Raw genomic sequence first — 19,678 nt, 5'->3', positions numbered from 1 at the left:
AAGCACAAGAACTCAATAGTCTTATTTCACCGAGCCTTCACTTTTTCCTTTATCACCTGAGAATATCAAATCCTCAGTTAGTACACTTTCCAATCAGTTTTACACATCAGAATAAATAAACACAACAGTACAACAAATGGGTGAGAATTGCACTTGACCCAGATAAACAAACACTGTCACTCGCACGAATGGGGTCTCACTCGTGCAATTGACTAGCTCACTCGTACGGGTAAGTACCCTCACTCTCACGGCTGACAACACACTCCCACGAGTGACTGTCAAACTCACTCACACGGTTGAGCAGCTTACTCGCACGGATGGCCCCTCACTCGCACGAGTGACCTCTCACTCGCACAAGTGATTGTCAAACTCATTCACATGGTTAACTACCTCACTCGCATGGGTGAGTGCCTCACTCGCACGGGTGAGTGCCTCACTCGTACGGTTGAGCAAGAACAACATCAACCCTGCAATTCGAATTTTTTACACCCAAATCACGATTTCTAGTTGTTTTGGCTGATTCACTGGTCCATGAATAACATACAACATATATGGAACATGTTTCTAAGTCCAAAATACATTCACAAACACATTCAAATCACGAATCAAGCATTAAAAGCTTACTTTACAAAAACTCACTCAAAATCCAAATTAATTCATCAAATTTAAAGAGTTTACCTTGTTTTAATCCTTAAAAACTCTGTAATTAGATACACAATAATACAATCTTTGATTTGCACTATTTAATTTAGGGATGTAGGGAGCAAGAGTGTGTTTAGGGTTTATAGTTTACTAAAAATGGCAAGTATGGCACGCACAGGAGTATATATTTGAATTTGGGTTCCTTCGTGTGTAGGAAACCTAATCCCTATTTCACACGGGTATTTACGAGGTCCAATTCAGATAACAAAATATGTTATGTGACCCTTGTCACAAAACGAATGAAACTAGCCATTTAAATAATTATAAGCACATAATTAAAATTTCACTAATATTAATAAATTAATATTAACTAAGGGTAAATGGATCTTTACCACTAGGCCCAAGTTGAGGTTGTTACAAATCTACCCCTTTAAGAAGAATCGGTCCTCGAAATCTGGTCGAGGTCAAGCGACTGAGGGTATATGGCTTTCATTAACTCCTCGGTTTCTCATGTCAAGTTGTAACCCAAACTATGCTTCCATTCCACTAGCACCATTGGAATCTGTTTCTTACGTAACTTAGTCACTTTTTTGTCTAAGATCTTAACAGATTCCTCTACTAATTTCTTACTTGAATCTACTTTCAGATCTTGAAGCGGTAGAATCTGACTTTCATCATCCACTTTGCATTTACGAAGATAACACACGTTAAACGTATTATGAATACCCGTTAGTTCTGTTGGAAGATCTAAGACCAATATCTGATTAACACTTGTCTGATATTGAATGGACCAATATATCTTGGTGCTAACTTTCCTCTCTTACCAAAATAAATTACACCAATCCACGGTGAAACTTTCAAGTATACACACTCACCTTCAGCAAACGTCATTGGTCGTCAACAAGGATCTGCATACATCTTTTGTCTGTCTCTGGCAGCTTTTAACTTTTCACGAGCTATTGCCACCTTTCTACAGTTTGTTGCACAATCTCAGGACCTGCAAACTATTTCTCACTAGCTTCTAACCAACACGATGGAGTTCCACACCGTCTATCATATAACATTTTGTAGGGCGGCATGCCGATACTAGAATGATAGGAATTATTGTGGGCGAACTCGACTAACGGTAGATGAGTATCCCACGATCCATCATATTCAAATACGCAAGCTCTTAACATATCCTCTAACATCTGAATTGTTCGTTCACTTTGGCAGTCTGTCTGAGGATAATATGTTGTACTAAGATTAACATGATTACCCAGATTCTGTTGTAAACTCTGCCAAAAGTTAGATACAAACCTCGAATCTCTATTTGACACAATAGACAATGGTATCCCGTGTCGAGCCACAATTTCATTCATATACAACTGAGCCAACTTACTCAACGAAGACATTTCGCTCGCGGCCAGGAAGCGTGCACTCTTAGTCAAACGGTCCACTATTACCCAAATCATGTCATTTCCCTTCTGGGTTCGGGGTAACTTTGTACAATTTGTATACATAGTTGATAGAAATATATAACTATAATCACTTATCATATATCATGAGTCTCGGCATGATCATATCAAAAACAATATATTGTACAGATATATTGACTCATTTAACATTTAACTTGAATCCAACTCATTTTACATCTTGATTAGTTAGAATCTTACCTACTAATTACTTGACTCAAAACTGGTTAAACAGGATAAACTTTATAAAGAATCATAGCATTTGAATTAATAATCCATACATTAATTAGTGATTACAATTATTAGACTATATTAATATATATTAATAATTAATAATAAAAATTTCATATAAAATTAAAAGATTATTTATATATTAAATAACTTATCATCATTTCATTTAACTAATAAATTAATAGTATGATTTATCATACAACATTAGAAAAAGCGAACTTTAACTTTAGATTAGCAATGGAAGCCAAAAGTGGCTTTACATTACATTTGCCCTCATTTTTGTTTGGCGTAGTGCAATCCATGGACCCCTTTTACACCCTCTGACCCAATATATAAAGCAAAAATCATATTTCAAGAAACTAAAGAACAACTTGCGTTATTTTTTCCTCAAAAAATAAGTAAATGTTATAATTCAGTAGGCTTATAACTACCTTTAGTGGTTTGATTCTTGATGTTATAATTCAGTAGGCTTATAACTACCTTTAGTGGTTTGATTCTTGATGTTATAATTCAGTAGGCTTATAACTACCTTTAGTGATTTGATTCTTGATTTAGAATACTAATAATGAAGTGTAAGAACAAAGATGATAATGGAGAGAAAGAAAGAAACACTTTGTAAGTGTGAGAAATGGTGCAAGTTTAATGCTTGCATTCATGAGTATTTATAGCCTAAAATCTCAATATAAAAATACATACTTTGTGTACCAAAATTGACTATATGTATACACCAAAATTGACTATCCATATCTATATTATTATTATTATTATAACACTCCCCCTTGGATAGCAATTTTATTTTGTTGAAGATCAACTATAAATTACTGCCTCGTTAAAAACCTTGCTAAAGAAAACCCAGTGGGAAAAAACTTTAGCTAAGGGAAAAAGAGTGCAGCATGGAGTTGACTCCCCCTCAAGTAGACATCGCTTCAGCTGTTACATCTTTTGAACATGTCTCATGCCAATGTTATGAACGTGTGTTCTGAAAATAGTAGTTGGAAGTGCTTTCGTGAAAAGATCAGCAGAGTTTTTGCTAGATTGCACATATCTCATTTCAATCTGGTTGTCCTTAATGAGATTTTGAGTGTATGAGAAGAATCTAGGTGGTATGTGTTTTGTTCGATCACTTTTGATATACCCTTCTTTCATCTGTGCTATGCAAGCTGCATTATCTTCAAAGATAGTTGTTGGACTTTTATCACGTTCTAGTCCACAAGAATCAGTAATGAGTTGTGTCATTGATCTCAACCAAAAACATTCTCGAGTAGCTTCATGTAATGCAATCACTTCGGCATGATTTGACGATGTAGCAACAAGTGTTTGTTTTTGAGAACGCCATGATATTGCAGTACCTCCATTTAGGAATACATATCCAGTTTGAGATTTAGCTTTATGTGGATCAGATAAATAACCTGCATCTGCATAACCAACCAAATCTTGTTTTGATTCGTTAGAATAAAATAATCCTAAATCAGTAGTTCCTCGAAGGTATCGAAATATGTGTTTGATCCCATTCCAGTGTCTTTTGGTAGGAGCAGAGCTGAACCTTGCCAACAAATTAACTGCAAAAGAAATGTCAGGTCTTGTACAATTTGTAAGATACATAAGAGCTCCAATTTGCACTAAGATATGGTACTTCTGGTCCAAGAATGTCTTCTTGATCTTCACATGGACGAAATGGATCAGCTTCAACATTGAGTGATCTAACAACCATAGGAGTACTTAATGGTTTTGCCTTGTCCATATTGAAACGTTTCAAAATCTTTTCAGTATATGTTGTTTGATGTACAAGTAAACCATTAGGCATATGCTCAATTTGTAAACCAAGGCAATACTTGGTTTTTCCGAGATCTTTCATTTCAAATTCTTTCTTTAGAAGTTGAATGGCTTCATGGATCTCTTTATTTGTACCTATGATGTTAAGATCATCAACATAAACAGCTATGATCACATATCCGGATGTTGTTTTCTTAATGAAAACACAAGGGCAAGTAAGATTATTTGTATACCCTTTGCTTATCAAGTAATCACTTAATCGGTTATACCACATACGTCCCGATTGTTTTAACCCATATAAAGATCTTTGTAATTTAATCGAATACATTTCTTTGGGTTTTGCATTTGATGCTTCTGGTACCTTAAATCCTTCAGGTATCTTCATATATATATCACTATCAAGTGATCCATATAGATAAGCAGTCACAACATCCATGAGATGCATTTCTAAATTTTTAGAAACTGCCAGACTGATTAAGTACCTAAAAGTAATTGCATCCATAACAGGAGAATAAGTTTCTTCATAATCAATTCCCGGTCTTTGAGAAAAACCTTGAGCTACAAGTCTAGCTTTATACCTTGTAACTTCATTTTTCTCATTTCTTTTTCGGACAAAAATCCATCTGTATCCTACAGGTTTCACATCTTTAGGAGTGAGAATGATGGATCCGAAAACTTTTCTTTTATTGAGTGATTCTAATTCAGCTCGTATTGCTTCTTTCCATTGAGCCCAATCATGTCTATTTTGACATTCAACCATAGATGTTGGTTCTGGATCATCATCATTATTCATGATGTCATATGCAACATTAAATGAAAATTTCTCATCAAGATTTTTCATTTCATTTCGGTTCCATAATATTTTTGAATATGCATAATTGATTGCAATTTCTGTATTGACATCATCAATCTCCTCTGCAGTAGGAGTACTGATTTGTGGTTCTTCTTGAACACTTTCTTTTACTTCATTATCAGCTGATTTTCTTTTTCGAGGATTTTTATCCTTTGAACCGATTGGTCTTCCACGTTTCTGTCGTGGCAAAGATTCATGAGTGACGTTATTGCCAGCTTTTGGAATTTCAATTCGAGCTGGAGTATTTACTGCTGGTATATATGATTTTGTCACCGTTTTTGTATCTGTAAATGCATCAGGCAATTGATTTGCAAGTTCTTGTATATGCATTATCTTTTGAACTTCTGTCTCGCATTCTTTTGTGCGAGGATCAAGATACTTTAATTGAGGTTCACACCATGAAACATCATTTTCTTTATTTTTCATTTCTCCCCCTAATCTAGGGAACAATGTTTCATTAAAATGACAATCAGCAAAACGTGCTGTAAAAACGTCACCTGTCATAGGTTCAATATACCTTAATATTGAAGATGTTTCATATCCAACATATATTCCCAACCTCCTTTGAGGACCCATTTTTGTACGTTGTGGTGTCGCAATTGGAACATACACTGCACAACCAAATGTTCTAAGATGGGAAATATTTGGCTCTTGACCAAAAGCAAGTTGTAGGGGGGAATATTTATGACTTGCACTTGGTCTGATGCGAATCAATGCAGCAGCATGTAAAATTGCATGACCCCATATAGATACAGGGAGTTTTGTTCTCATTATCAATGGTCTAGCGATTAACTGTAAACGTTTAATCAATGACTCGGCTAAACCATTTTGTGTATGCACATGAGCAACAGAATGTTCAACAACAATTCCTATAGACATGCAATAGTCATTAAATGCTTGAGATGTAAATTCACCAGCATTATCAAGTCTCACCCTTTTAATGGTGTAATCAGGAAAATGAGCTCTCAATTTAATAATTTGGGCAAGAAATTTTGCAAATGCCACATTACGGCTTGATAACAGACAAACATGAGACCATCTGCTAGATGCGTCTATTAGAACCATGAAATATCTAAATGGTCCACATGGTGGATGAATTGGTCCACATATATCACCTTGAATTCTTTCAAGAAACATTGGTGATTCTTTCTCAACCTTAAGTGGTGAGGGTCTAGTTATCAATTTTCCAAGAGAGCAAGATGTACATGGAACCATTGTATCATGATGGATTTTTCTATCCTTTAGTGGATGTCCATGAGTACATTCAATAATCCTTTTCATCATTGTTGATCCTGGATGGCCTAATCTGTTATGCCATAAACTGAATACACCAGGATCAATATATTTTTCGTTAACTACCATATGTATTTCTGGTACATTTATATGTGTATAATGTAATCCAGAACTAAGTCTTGGCAGTTTTTCAACCACATGACTCTTGTCAGTGATACTTAAATATTTCTCATTTTCTGTTGTCACTGACTGATAATCATACCCGTTAAGGTATATGTCGGAGAAACTCAATAAATTTCTGCTTGACTTGGGAGAAAATAAGGCATCATTTATTAAAAATTTTGTACCATTTGGTAGTATGAAATTTGCCTTTCCTATCCCTTTTATCAAGTTAGCAGGTCCTGATATTGTATGTATAGTTCCTTCCGTTAGTTTTAGATCAATAAAATATTTCTCGGATTTAAGTATAGTGTGTGTAGTTCCACTGTCTGCTATACAGAGATCTCCACCACTTGATTGATGTTGTATTCCAGCAAAATTCATATTGAACTTCATATATAAGAAATAAATAGTGAGTACATTAATATTACACAATATTTTAAACGCAAATAGATAGTACTGAAACATTTAGCAAACATAATGACAAAGACAGACGATATTAAATCGTTTATTTTTCAAAAAACACACAACTTAAACATTCAAGAAATCTTCATATAAATCAGATGGTTTCTCAGTGACTGTTGGATCAATATTATCCACAAAATTTACTTCCTTTTCTTTACCTTTCAGCGAATCCTGATACATCTTAACAAGATGTTTAGATGTTCGGCAAGTATTAGCCCAGTGGCCCATTCTACCACATCTGTAGCAAGATTCTTCAGAATTTTTAGAAGAATTTTCTTCAACATCTTGTTTAATGGGCTTGTTTTGTGGTTGATATTTATATTTTCGTGGATTACTATTTCTTTGACCACCACGGCCACGACCACGACCACGTCCACGCCCATTACCATTACCATAAGGATGGTTTCTACCATAGTTATGGCTTTTGGCATGATGATGGTGATGGTTATTATAACCACGACCTTGCCCGCGTCCTTGTCCCTGTTTATAATTATTTGCAGTATTTGCTTCAGGGATTGCAAGTGTACCAGTAGGACGGGATTGCTGATTTTTCATTAATAGCTCATCATTTTGCTCTGCAACTAAGAGATATGAATTAAGTTCAGGATATGTTTTGAACTTTAGCATTCTCAAATTTCTTTGCACTGTGATGTTTGCAGCATTCATTGTGGAGAAAGTTTTCTCCATCATGTCTGCATCACTAATTTCATGTCCACAGAATTTAAGTTGTGAACATGTATTATACAGAGCTGAGCTGTATTCATTTACTTTCTTAAAGTCTTGGAACCTTAATGTTCTCCATTGTTCCATTGCAGCTGGAAGTAAAATTTCTCTTTGATTATTGAATCTGCTTTTGAGACCTTCCCATAAAACATGGGGATCTTCTACAGTCACATAATTATTTTGTAAGCATTCATCAATATGTTGATGAATAAAGCAACATGCCGTAGCTTGTTCTTTTTCAGAACAAGTGTTGTTTTCATTTATGGTTTCAAGAATGCCCATTGATTTAAGATGCATTTTTACTTTTATAACCCATGGCATGTAGTTGTTTCCAGTTGATTCTAAAGGAGTAAATTTAAGCTTTTCCAGATTCGACATTTTCTATTATCAAAAATTAAAACAAACATCATGATAAATTAGAGTCAATTTATATTCATAAGTATATAAACATTAAACATAAATTTAATATAACATAAATGATAAGTAGGTGACAGTGTCGACCATGTGTAAGCAATCATAAATAAATGTTATATAACAAAAATATAAATATTAGTAAACATAAATGAAAATTTGGCGACAGTGTCGACCATATATTTTTTCAGGTGGTATAACCGACCTATATCATTCTGGTGGTATAACCGACCATATATCATTTTGGTGGTATAACCGACCATATATCATTTTGGTGGTATAACCGACCATATATCATTTTGGTGGCAGAGCCAACCATATTTAGTATTAAGATTATCGTGCTGATAACGTGTTATAATTCAGTAGGCTTATAACTACCTTTAGTGGTTTGATTCTTGATGTTATAATTCAGTAGGCTTATAACTACCTTTAGTGGTTTGATTCTTGATGTTATAATTCAGTAGGCTTATAACTACCTTTAGTGATTTGATTCTTGATTTAGAATACTAATAATGAAGTGTAAGAACAAAGATGATAATGGAGAGAAAGAAAGAAACACTTTGTAAGTGTGAGAAATGGTGCAAGTTTAATGCTTGCATTCATGAGTATTTATAGCCTAAAATCTCAATATAAAAATACATACTTTGTGTACCAAAATTGACTATATGTATACACCAAAATTGACTATCCATATCTATATTATTATTATTATTATAACAGTAAAATGATATTGGAAGGAAAAACAAATAGTAACACTGTTAATAATCAATAGATGAAAAGATGAAAGTTCAAAACAAATAGTAGTTGTTACTAATAACCTTAAACCTTTGAAAGATAACATCCTTTTCTTTTGTTATATCAAAGTAAAACAGAAAAAAAAAAAAAAAAAAAAAAAAAACTCACACAAAATCGACTTAATTAAGTCTTAAACACATCATCGTTCTCATTGAACTTTAAAACTCAGTAAAACTGTTATATACAATAATAGTGACAAGAAAAATTTACAAATCAACCTAACACAATATTTATGACATGACACATAGATGTACATGAATCTTACGACAGTTGAATCCTGAGTACTTCATATATTAATTAGTAAAAATAAGAATAAAAAACTCGATAAGATTTATAATGTTGGGATTTGTCTTTGTTGGTGATTTTAGTGATCCAACATTCATTTTAGCTAATTGCGATTTGCTTGAATGCAAGAGTTAGCTAGTCATACTTAACAACGGGTTCAGAGAGTGTAGAGAACACATCCTTAAGAGTTGGCTACTAACTGTCGCGAAATTGCAGGGGTCAAGGAGGATGCGCCCCCATGCGGAATCCAAGGGGCAGCGCTGTAACAGACACAAACCCAGGCTAGTTGTAGTAGAAAACTCATATCGGGTTCGATAACCGGAAGATCGCCTTGATATTTTTAGTGTAGTTTATACACGTGTATATATATATATATATATATATATATATATATATATATATATATATATATATATATATATATATATATATATATATATATACACACACACACATACAATCATAATTTGGTAGATATCCGCCCGTTCAATTAGGAGAGATGATTTTTCAACGTGTTGCCACTCAGGGAAATTTTTTAGGGTTTGATTGCGTAGCTATGGGAGAAAAATCATTGATGGTTCGTATATCATTGGATCGGCCTAAAATTTATACTGGGTGCAACACATACGGGTCTAAGTAAGGTAAAAAAAATTATAATGATCGGACCGTTGAAATTTTAGATATCAATTATGAAGTTGCTGCAGATTTGGCAGAACTGTTCGGATTTGATGATGCAAGTGACGAGACAGTTTTCTGTCAGACCTTCGAGCAATACACACTGGATTTTAGAGATGTAGGTTTGTTACGGGAGCTCACGAGGGTGATTTCTTTCATGTAACAAACAGAATTTAGGGCTATACGTAAGATTACATTTATGCCCTTAGGTTTAATTTTGTGCTACTATATGTTTTTATTTTAATTATATGTTTAAAATTATCTGACTATTTGGTCAAGACAAGTTTGTGACAAGGGTCACATAACTGATTTGTTTGGTTAAATTTGAACTCCGTTAGGACTGCCTAATGAAGTACGTAAGATATCTGATAACTGATAAATACCCGTGTATTATGGGGTATGAGTTAAAACCCTCATATTTATGCTTAAGTTCTGGTTACTTCCAGATTTTCTCAAAAATATAAATATCTAGAACTCGCACCTAAATTCTCTCACTTGAAAACCCTAGCTTTGATCATGAAAAGTTCTTGAAATCTGATTTTAGATGCAGATTCCTTGTGTCTTCTAATCATTACCAGGTATGCATATATATGATTCTAGCTCTAATCTTGTTGTAATTTTGGTTTTAAAATGAAATGGGTTTTGATGCATTTTTGGCTTGAATCTTGTCTAAATGTGATGTTGATATCGCTCCATTTATATATATTTTATTTCGCGATATGTACCTCACTTTGCTCGGTTTTTGACTATCTCGGAGCCTATTTAGCGTGTTATTGAGCTAATTGGTAAATTAAGGGCTAAGGAGTTGATTTGGTGTAAAATTGACCAAATCATGGGCAAAATTGGCTAAGAAAATGACAAGTGCAGGAAACAGCTCCAAAAGCGCCGCTCCTGTAAATGAGCGCCGCTCCTGTAAAGGAGTGCCGCTCCTGAAGGTCCAAAAGCGTCGTTCCATAAGGAAAAGCGGCGCTATTATGCACGAGTTGTCTCTATTTTTCATCAGTGAGCAGAAACACCATTCTAAATATCAAAAGCGTCGCTCCTGATCAGCCAAAAGCGTCGCTCCTCAACAAAAGCGTCGCCCCTGTTCAGAGCGAAAAGCGACATTCCAAAGTCAAAAGCGCCGCTCCTCACCATGCCAAAAGCGCCGCTCCTGAAGTAAAAGCGGCGCTCCTGACGCTGTTTTAGCCCAGATTTTCAGCACTATAAAAGGAACGAGATTAGGTCATTTTTCATATGCATCTTTGGGAGCAGCGGCTTAAGGTCCGAATTTCACATACAAAATCCTAATTTCATCATCCATTGGTTTTTAAGGGTAGATTCAAGGAAGCTAGCTCAAGATTCATCATTATTTAGCTTAGATCTTCATCTTCTTTACATTTTGGGTTGTAATCTTTACTTTACTTTTCATATTTAGCATTGATTACTTGTAATAACTTGAAGATGATGATGATTTACATTTCTATGCTTATTATTAGTTTAATTTTAGCTATGATTGGCTAAAACTCTTGTGTTTGCTTATCTATGAATCTCTAATGCTAGTGTTTGCCCCAAATCAATTGATTATTGTTGTTTGAATGAATTACATGATCATGTGTTGCTGAGTTGGCTACAGATTTATTACTATGAGTTTGTTTAGGCTTGACTTTGATTACATATGTTGTGTAGCTCTCTTAGTGATTTGAGAAGTGAATCAATATGTGCTTCAACACCTTAGGTGATCTAGACAACTAGCTTAGGAATTGCAAGTGATTGTGTTCTTGATCTAGTTTGGTTTTCAATTGGCCTCTAGTCAACATAGTAATGCCGATTATCTTAAGTGATTTCGATAGTTGGGGGTTTTAAGTGATTTTAACCTAAGCTCAATCTCAATGACCAAATCATGCTTAAATCGATCTTAAGATATAAAGCTTATGTGAATTCGTGGAGTATCATTAGATTTGAGGTTTTGGTAGTGATGCTAAACATTTAATAGTTCAACAACTAATGAGATAGCAATATAGGTAAAAATGGTGCAAGCCAAGCATACAGAGGATTAGATAAGTGAACACGTCTTAGTTAATTTGTTTTAAGTCTTAATACTTCACTACTTGTCTCTTGTTACTAGTTTAATTGATAAATTTAGGTTTGTTTAATTGTGCAAGTTTTAGTTGTTAGTTGATATCAATCGAAACCCCCCAATCAAACAAACCCTAGGACAATTGATAGTTTCAAATATCCGACTTACACCGTGTCTCTTGGGACAAACTTGATAAGAATACTTACATTAAAGTGCTATAATAACCTGGTTCTAAGTGTTCGTTAGTTGTGTGTGCTTGATAATAGTGTTTAAATCAAATATAAATTTAGAGGGTAAAAGATGTATATTGCACGAACGCATCACACATTCTTGGCGCCGCTGCCGGGGAATGCGGTTAGCTTAGTTGGTTATTTGGTTTAAACTTTTAATTGTTTGATCCTTTCGTAGGGGTTCACCCTTACGGAAGTTACTTTTCGCATTTTATATTATTATTTTCGTTTGGAAAACCGCTTCTATTTGTGTTGTGATTGAAGGATAGGTACCTTTGGTGTATGAAAACAAGGTCTTACAAGGATCAAGAATTCACACATCCATTTTTTGATCCGGGAAGACACGTGATGTAACGACCCGACCAAAACCGTTATTGACGGCGCCGTTAACTTAGGTCCCGTTGCGTGGTCGTAGTCCCTATATGAGACTCGTTTGACCAAAATTATGTCGCATTCATTTGAAAGGTACAAGACTTGCAAGTTTAGTTTACAAAACCGTTCGACAACAAGTCTAAGTTTACAAAAGTCATAAAGTATAAATGAAATAACTTGCGACATAATTAGTTTAAAAACACAGTTGCTGTAAATAGCGTAAGTATGTAAACAAAAGTTTGAATCCAAAGGTGCTATCACTAGCGTATGCATGTATGTATGCTTGACCCCAAGCAAGAAATCAAAGTGTGCGGAAGCATGTATCAAGTAGCCGAGTATGAACCTGAGAAACATATAGAAAACTGTCAACGAAAAACGTTGGTGAAATCATAGGTGTTTGTAAACGTTGTTTTTGAACCACAAGATTTAGTATTCCCATAGTTGATTATCAAAATCGTTTGCATTCCAAAAGTATTGTTCGCGAGCACCCAATTATCAAGACTTAACGTTTCCTCCCATAGAACCCCATCACAATAGTGTTAGAACATACACTGTTTCTCGAAAATATATTTCATCCGTAGACGGTAGCGAACCGTCCGTAATGAGGGTTTGTCAAACCCGTATGGCCACACAATATAAGTTCTCGCTTACACCCTGCAAGTGTAACTAATGATAATCGAATTGAGGATTTTTGTTCTAACTCGCTGTGGAATGTTTGTTTCCTTGTACTTGTGTTCAAAGTATAAAAGTATGTAGTATAAAACTGTATATGTTTCTCATCCCATAATTTAAAAGTATAAAAGTTGTTGAAAGATGGGACTATGATCTCACCTCGAGTGCACGAGTATAAAGGTACTTCAACAAGTAAACGTGTGCATGAAAGTTGCTTAGCCTTGACCTAAACAAGTAAGTTGTATCAATTAACCGGTTACGACACAAGGTCGGGTGAAATGTGTTCAATTAGTCCTATGGCTCGTTACGACTCGAATAGTATAGCATGTGAATCACGTTGTCAAGTTTCATGCAAGAATCACGTATAAAAGCATGTTAGAACGTTTGCATAAAAGTTTGGTTAAGTTTGACTAAAAGTCAAACTTGGTCAAAGTCAACGAAAAAGTCAACACGTTCGGGTCGGGTCCCGGACTATTTTTCTATGCTAGTTATTCATATACAAGTATATTAAAACAAGTTTCATGTGAATCGTAGGTCGATAGCTAGTCAAACATTTCACGTGAAATGGGTCCAAGAGGTCAGAATCTGGCCAGGTGATTCTGCGCGCCGCGCGGGTATGTGGCGCGCCGCGCCACTACCTGGGCAGAGAATTCTGGTCAGTTTTTCCAAGTGTGCACGAACCAAAACCTTTTCTAACACAACACTTGACCCGCAAACACTTATAACGCCTATCATACATCGTTGGAAAGGTATTTTGACGAGGAATGCAACTAAGTACATATTATCAATCAAAACATGCATTTAAAATAATCAAATTCTCGTCAAATGTTCAATGAACGTTCATAATCAAAGTTTCAAGTTTGTAAAACGTATTTTATGATTCGGGAATCCAATTTACACATACGATATGCCGTTTCGAAGGTAATTAAGCATACATTGCATCTAAACACTTACTAATAACATTTCATGGCATTCGAAACATCAAAAGCTCGTTTTAAGTCTATCAAACCCTAACCAAAATCCGCAAAAATCAATATTCATGTTTTTGAAGTTTACTTAATCAACCTACGCATCAAAACGAAGCTAGTGATACTAGTAACACAATTAAAACATGAACTTTAACAATTTAACAACATTTAACTCATCCAAAATCAAAGATTAAGCACACCCATTTCAATTGTTCTTACTAGTTACTCAAAACAACAAATCGAGCAAGTAAAACATATATTCATGCTAGACACGAGCCATAGACACTAACTAACACAATTTCTAGTCAAAAACACGAATTTAAAGAAATCTAGAGTTTTAGAAATGTTACCCAAAATCGGTGAATTTGGTACCAAATCGAAGAGGATGATGAGAGGATCACGAATATGTAATTTGTTTTGAAGTTTGCTTCCCGATCCGGATTTAGATGATGATTTTATGAAGTTGGGGTTTGTGTGTGTTCTTGCTAGAGAGAAAGAGAGAGAGAGAGGGAGATGGTTGAATGGTGGTGATTGGGGTGGACTAGTTGACCTAGTCAACTAGTTTGCCCCGTGTCAATTTTAGTCCCTCGAGTTTAGAAGCGGGTGCGGGATTTTACCGAACGAATATTTTGAAAACGCTCGAGTAAATGAGTGATGTTATAATTAAATAACGGAAATATTATGAACGTTAGTCAACGGAAACTACGAATTTAAATAACGAAGGGTATTATTTTAAAAAAAAGACGGTGATAAAATAAATTTAACGGAAAAACACCGGATGTTACATTATCCACACCTCAAAAGAAATTTCGTCCCGAAATTTAGTTGGAAGTAGTAGTTGTTGAATCTTCCTCGAGATCTTGCGTTGTAAATTCTACGGATAAGTGAAGGTACGTCCTTGGGCATTTCAACGAACTTGACGGTCGGGATCATATGTTGTTTACGGTTTGGTTTCACGATTTATGGTTTCAACCGGTCCTCCTAGGAAGTGAGGGTTATCGTCGATAGTGAGTTCATCAAAGGAGATAACAAGTTCCCGTTTCGCAAAACACGTCTTTGAGTTGATACATCGAATGTAGGATAAACGGAGACCCAAAATGAGTCGGAAAAGTCTAAACGGCTAGCGACGGGTCCAAAACACCCCAAGAATTTAAAGGATCAAAATATCGCGGATTTAGCTTCCTACGTTTCCCGAAACGGATTGCACCTTTCCAAGGTGCGACTCTTAACGTGACGCGGTTTCCCACGTTGAATTTGAAATGTTTACGTCTAACATCGGCGTAGCTCTTGGTGGTTACGAGTCGCGTAGGGTTTTACCTGAATATGAATAAATTTTCTCGGTTGCTCATAAATAACCGCGGCCCCGGTGAATTGATCATCGTTTACTTGGTTCGACAAAGGAGAATGACGTTTCCGGTCACATGTGGTTTCAAAAGGAGTGACGTTAAAACTCGAATGAAAATCATTGTAGTACGAGGATTCGGTTAAAGGAAAATACTTTTCTCAAGTAAATTTGAAGTTGGTAATACAAATTCGTATTATAGTTTTCAAGACTTAAATCGTATGTTTGTTCGGTCCGTCGGGTTGTGGATGGTACGCGGTACTCATGTCTAAACGCGGTCCCGAGGCTTTTTGTAAGGTACTCCAAAATCTAGAAGTGAAACGAGGATCTCGATCCGAAACGGGGTACATTTCCCTAAGGCATATTGAACAAGTTTGCTAGGAATTGAAAACGTTAGCTAGGACAAGTTTCTCAAGAAAATTCGCGTCGCGGAAGATTTATCGGTTTCCAAAAACGTTCGTCGGGGCAAGTTCTCATCGGTTTCTGAAAAAAAACGTTCGTCGGGACTATTCACCCTCGAGGTGAATACTAGTATAACGTGGAGAGTCTCTCCCTCCATTGAGAGTTTAGAGTAAAGATTTCCTGAACCGGAAGTACGAGTGTGATGAGAGAGAAGTTTCCGCCTCGGTGCGAGCATAACGAGTAAATTGTAGTTAGTCAATAAGACTGTGCGAGGACGAGATAGTATACACGTGTAACATACGGTTGAAGTCGAGAGGAATCGGTAATTCATTCGGAAGCATAAGTATAGTTCGACCAAAGTCGAAGGGGTGTCCCCGGTATGGTTGTTATAAATATTCTCGGAGTTTTCGGATGTCCAAACATGAAAAGATGAAGTCATGTACATGGCACATGGTGGTGTTTAGGTTGATCGAGTCTAACCACCATCACGTGTCACTAGAACTTTGGTATGTCTTACCGTAATATAACCACGTTGATCGAGTGTCGTTATATTACGCTAACTCATACCTCCATCCCCACATCACTCTATAGATTCAAGTTCGTGTCATCGCGAAAATCTAAAATGAACAAAATGTAACGACGTCTCAAACGTGACTCGTATTAAATCGAAAGAATTAGTGCAACTATAAACAAGCGTTCCCCGAGGGAAGTGTATAAATGATTGTTCACGTCAATGTGGTTCGAGTCAGACAATAAGGTATTCAGGTATGAAAAGAGTAACGAGTAGCACGCAACCATAGTGATAAATGTTGATGACGATACTCACCTAGAGTAGTGATGGTAGTAACACCAAAAAGTAGATAGTAAGAAACACCAGTGGGAAACCGATAGTAAGTTGAAACGGTGGCAAATAACAATCCGGGAGACAGAGTTCCCGAACAAGTGTGACTAATGAAGTCGTCGTCATCCATACGTGTATGAATCATGAATTTACGCGTGTTACCAAAAAGTGGCGGAATACGAGTTCGTATGATGAAGGTTGGGTACCATTAAAAAGTTTGCCTAAGAATGATTCAAGTATAATGCACAAGTAGTCAAGTAAGTGCTATCTATAGCAAATGTATGTCAGAATGCAAATGCTAACTATCCGGTTGTAGTCTAGACTCACTAATGCGTCCTAACGACTCTGTTAGACACACTAATGCACGTCCTAGTTCCCTACAACCAACGCTCTGATACCACTTGTAACGACCCGACCAAAACCGTTATTGACGGCGCCGTTAACTTAGGTCCCGTTGCGTGGTCGTAGTCCCTATATGAGACTCGTTTGACCAAAATTATGTCGCATTCATTTGAAAGGTACAAGACTTGCAAGTTTAGTTTACAAAACCGTTCGACAACAAGTCTAAGTTTACAAAAGTCATAAAGTTTAAATGAAATAACTTGCGACATAATTAGTTTAAAAACACAGTTGCTGTAAATAGCGTAAGTATGTAAACAAAAGTTTGAATCCAAAGGTGCTATCACTAGCGTATGCATGTATGTATGCTTGACCCCAAGCAAGAAATCAAAGTGTGCGGAAGCATGTATCAAGTAGCCGAGTATGAACCTGAGAAACATATAGAAAACTGTCAACGAAAAACGTTGGTGAAATCATAGGTGTTTGTAAACGTTGTTTTTGAACCACAAGATTTAGTATTCCCATAGTTGATTATCAAAATCGTTTGCATTCCAAAAGTATTGTTCGCGAGCACCCAATTATCAAGACTTAACGTTTCCTCCCATAGAACCCCATCACAATAGTGTTAGAACATACACTGTTTCTCGAAAATATATTTCATCCGTAGACGGTAGCGAACCGTCCGTAATGAGGGTTTGTCAAACCCGTATGGCCACACAATATAAGTTCTCGCTTACACCCTGCAAGTGTAACTAATGATAATCGAATTGAGGATTTTTGTTCTAACTCGCTGTGGAATGTTTGTTTCCTTGTACTTGTGTTCAAAGTATAAAAGTATGTAGTATAAAACTGTATATGTTTCTCATCCCATAATTTAAAAGTATAAAAGTTGTTGAAAGATGGGACTATGATCTCACCTCGAGTGCACGAGTATAAAGGTACTTCAACAAGTAAACGTGTGCATGAAAGTTGCTTAGCCTTGACCTAAACAAGTAAGTTGTATCAATTAACCGGTTACGACACAAGGTCGGGTGAAATGTGTTCAATTAGTCCTATGGCTCGTTACGACTCGAATAGTATAGCATGTGAATCACGTTGTCAAGTTTCATGCAAGAATCACGTATAAAAGCATGTTAGAACGTTTGCATAAAAGTTTGGTTAAGTTTGACTAAAAGTCAAACTTGGTCAAAGTCAACGAAAAAGTCAACACGTTCGGGTCGGGTCCCGGACTATTTTTCTATGCTAGTTATTCATATACAAGTATATTAAAACAAGTTTCATGTGAATCGTAGGTCGATAGCTAGTCAAACATTTCACGTGAAATGGGTCCAAGAGGTCAAAATCTGGCCAGGTGATTCTGCGCGCCGCGCGGGTATGTGGCGCGCCGCGCCACTACCTGGGCAGAGAATTCTGGTCAGTTTTTCCAAGTGTGCACGAACCAAAACCTTTTCTAACACAACACTTGACCCGCAAACACTTATAACGCCTATCATACATCGTTGGAAAGGTATTTTGACGAGGAATGCAACTAAGTACATATTATCAATCAAAACATGCATTTAAAATAATCAAATTCTCGTCAAATGTTCAATGAACGTTCATAATCAAAGTTTCAAGTTTGTAAAACGTATTTTATGATTCGGGAATCCAATTTACACATACGATATGCCGTTTCGAAGGTAATTAAGCATACATTGCATCTAAACACTTACTAATAACATTTCATGGCATTCGAAACATCAAAAGCTCGTTTTAAGTCTATCAAACCCTAACCAAAATCCGCAAAAATCAATATTCATGTTTTTGAAGTTTACTTAATCAACCTACGCATCAAAACGAAGCTAGTGATACTAGTAACACAATTAAAACATGAACTTTAACAATTTAACAACATTTAACTCATCCAAAATCAAAGATTAAGCACACCCATTTCAATTGTTCTTACTAGTTACTCAAAACAACAAATCGAGCAAGTAAAACATATATTCATGCTAGACACGAGCCATAGACACTAACTAACACAATTTCTAGTCAAAAACACGAATTTAAAGAAATCTAGAGTTTTAGAAATGTTACCCAAAATCGGTGAATTTGGTACCAAATCGAAGAGGATGATGAGAGGATCACGAATATGTAATTTGTTTTGAAGTTTGCTTCCCGATCCGGATTTAGATGATGATTTTATGAAGTTGGGGTTTGTGTGTGTTCTTGCTAGAGAGAAAGAGAGAGAGAGGGAGATGGTTGAATGGTGGTGATTGGGGTGGACTAGTTGACCTAGTCAACTAGTTTGCCCCGTGTCAATTTTAGTCCCTCGAGTTTAGAAGCGGGTGCGGGATTTTACCGAACGAATATTTTGAAAACGCTCGAGTAAATGAGTGATGTTATAATTAAATAACGGAAATATTATGAACGTTAGTCAACGGAAACTACGAATTTAAATAACGAAGGGTATTATTTTAAAAAAAAGACGGTGTTAAAATAAATTTAACGGAAAAACACCGGATGTTACACGTGAACGGGGTTTATAATCGTTGAGAAGAAAGGGTATTAAGAAAGAATTTCGAAGCTTTGCCATTTTGTTTAGAAGAGATGGATCCAAACGGTAATCCGATTCACGATGAAGAGGGCAATCCTAATGGTCCTCCGGTTAATCAAGAATTATTGAATGATCCAAACGACACACCAATATGGAACGCTAGATTCTTTGCACCAACAATGATAGCACCGGCTATTACAAAACCACCAATTGAAGCG

Source organism: Rutidosis leptorrhynchoides, chromosome 3, assembly GCF_046630445.1.
Source record: "Rutidosis leptorrhynchoides isolate AG116_Rl617_1_P2 chromosome 3, CSIRO_AGI_Rlap_v1, whole genome shotgun sequence".
Taxonomy (NCBI): Eukaryota; Viridiplantae; Streptophyta; class Magnoliopsida; order Asterales; family Asteraceae; genus Rutidosis; species Rutidosis leptorrhynchoides.
The sequence above is the reverse complement of the archived record's forward strand: the minus strand, read 5'-3'. Positions refer to the sequence as shown.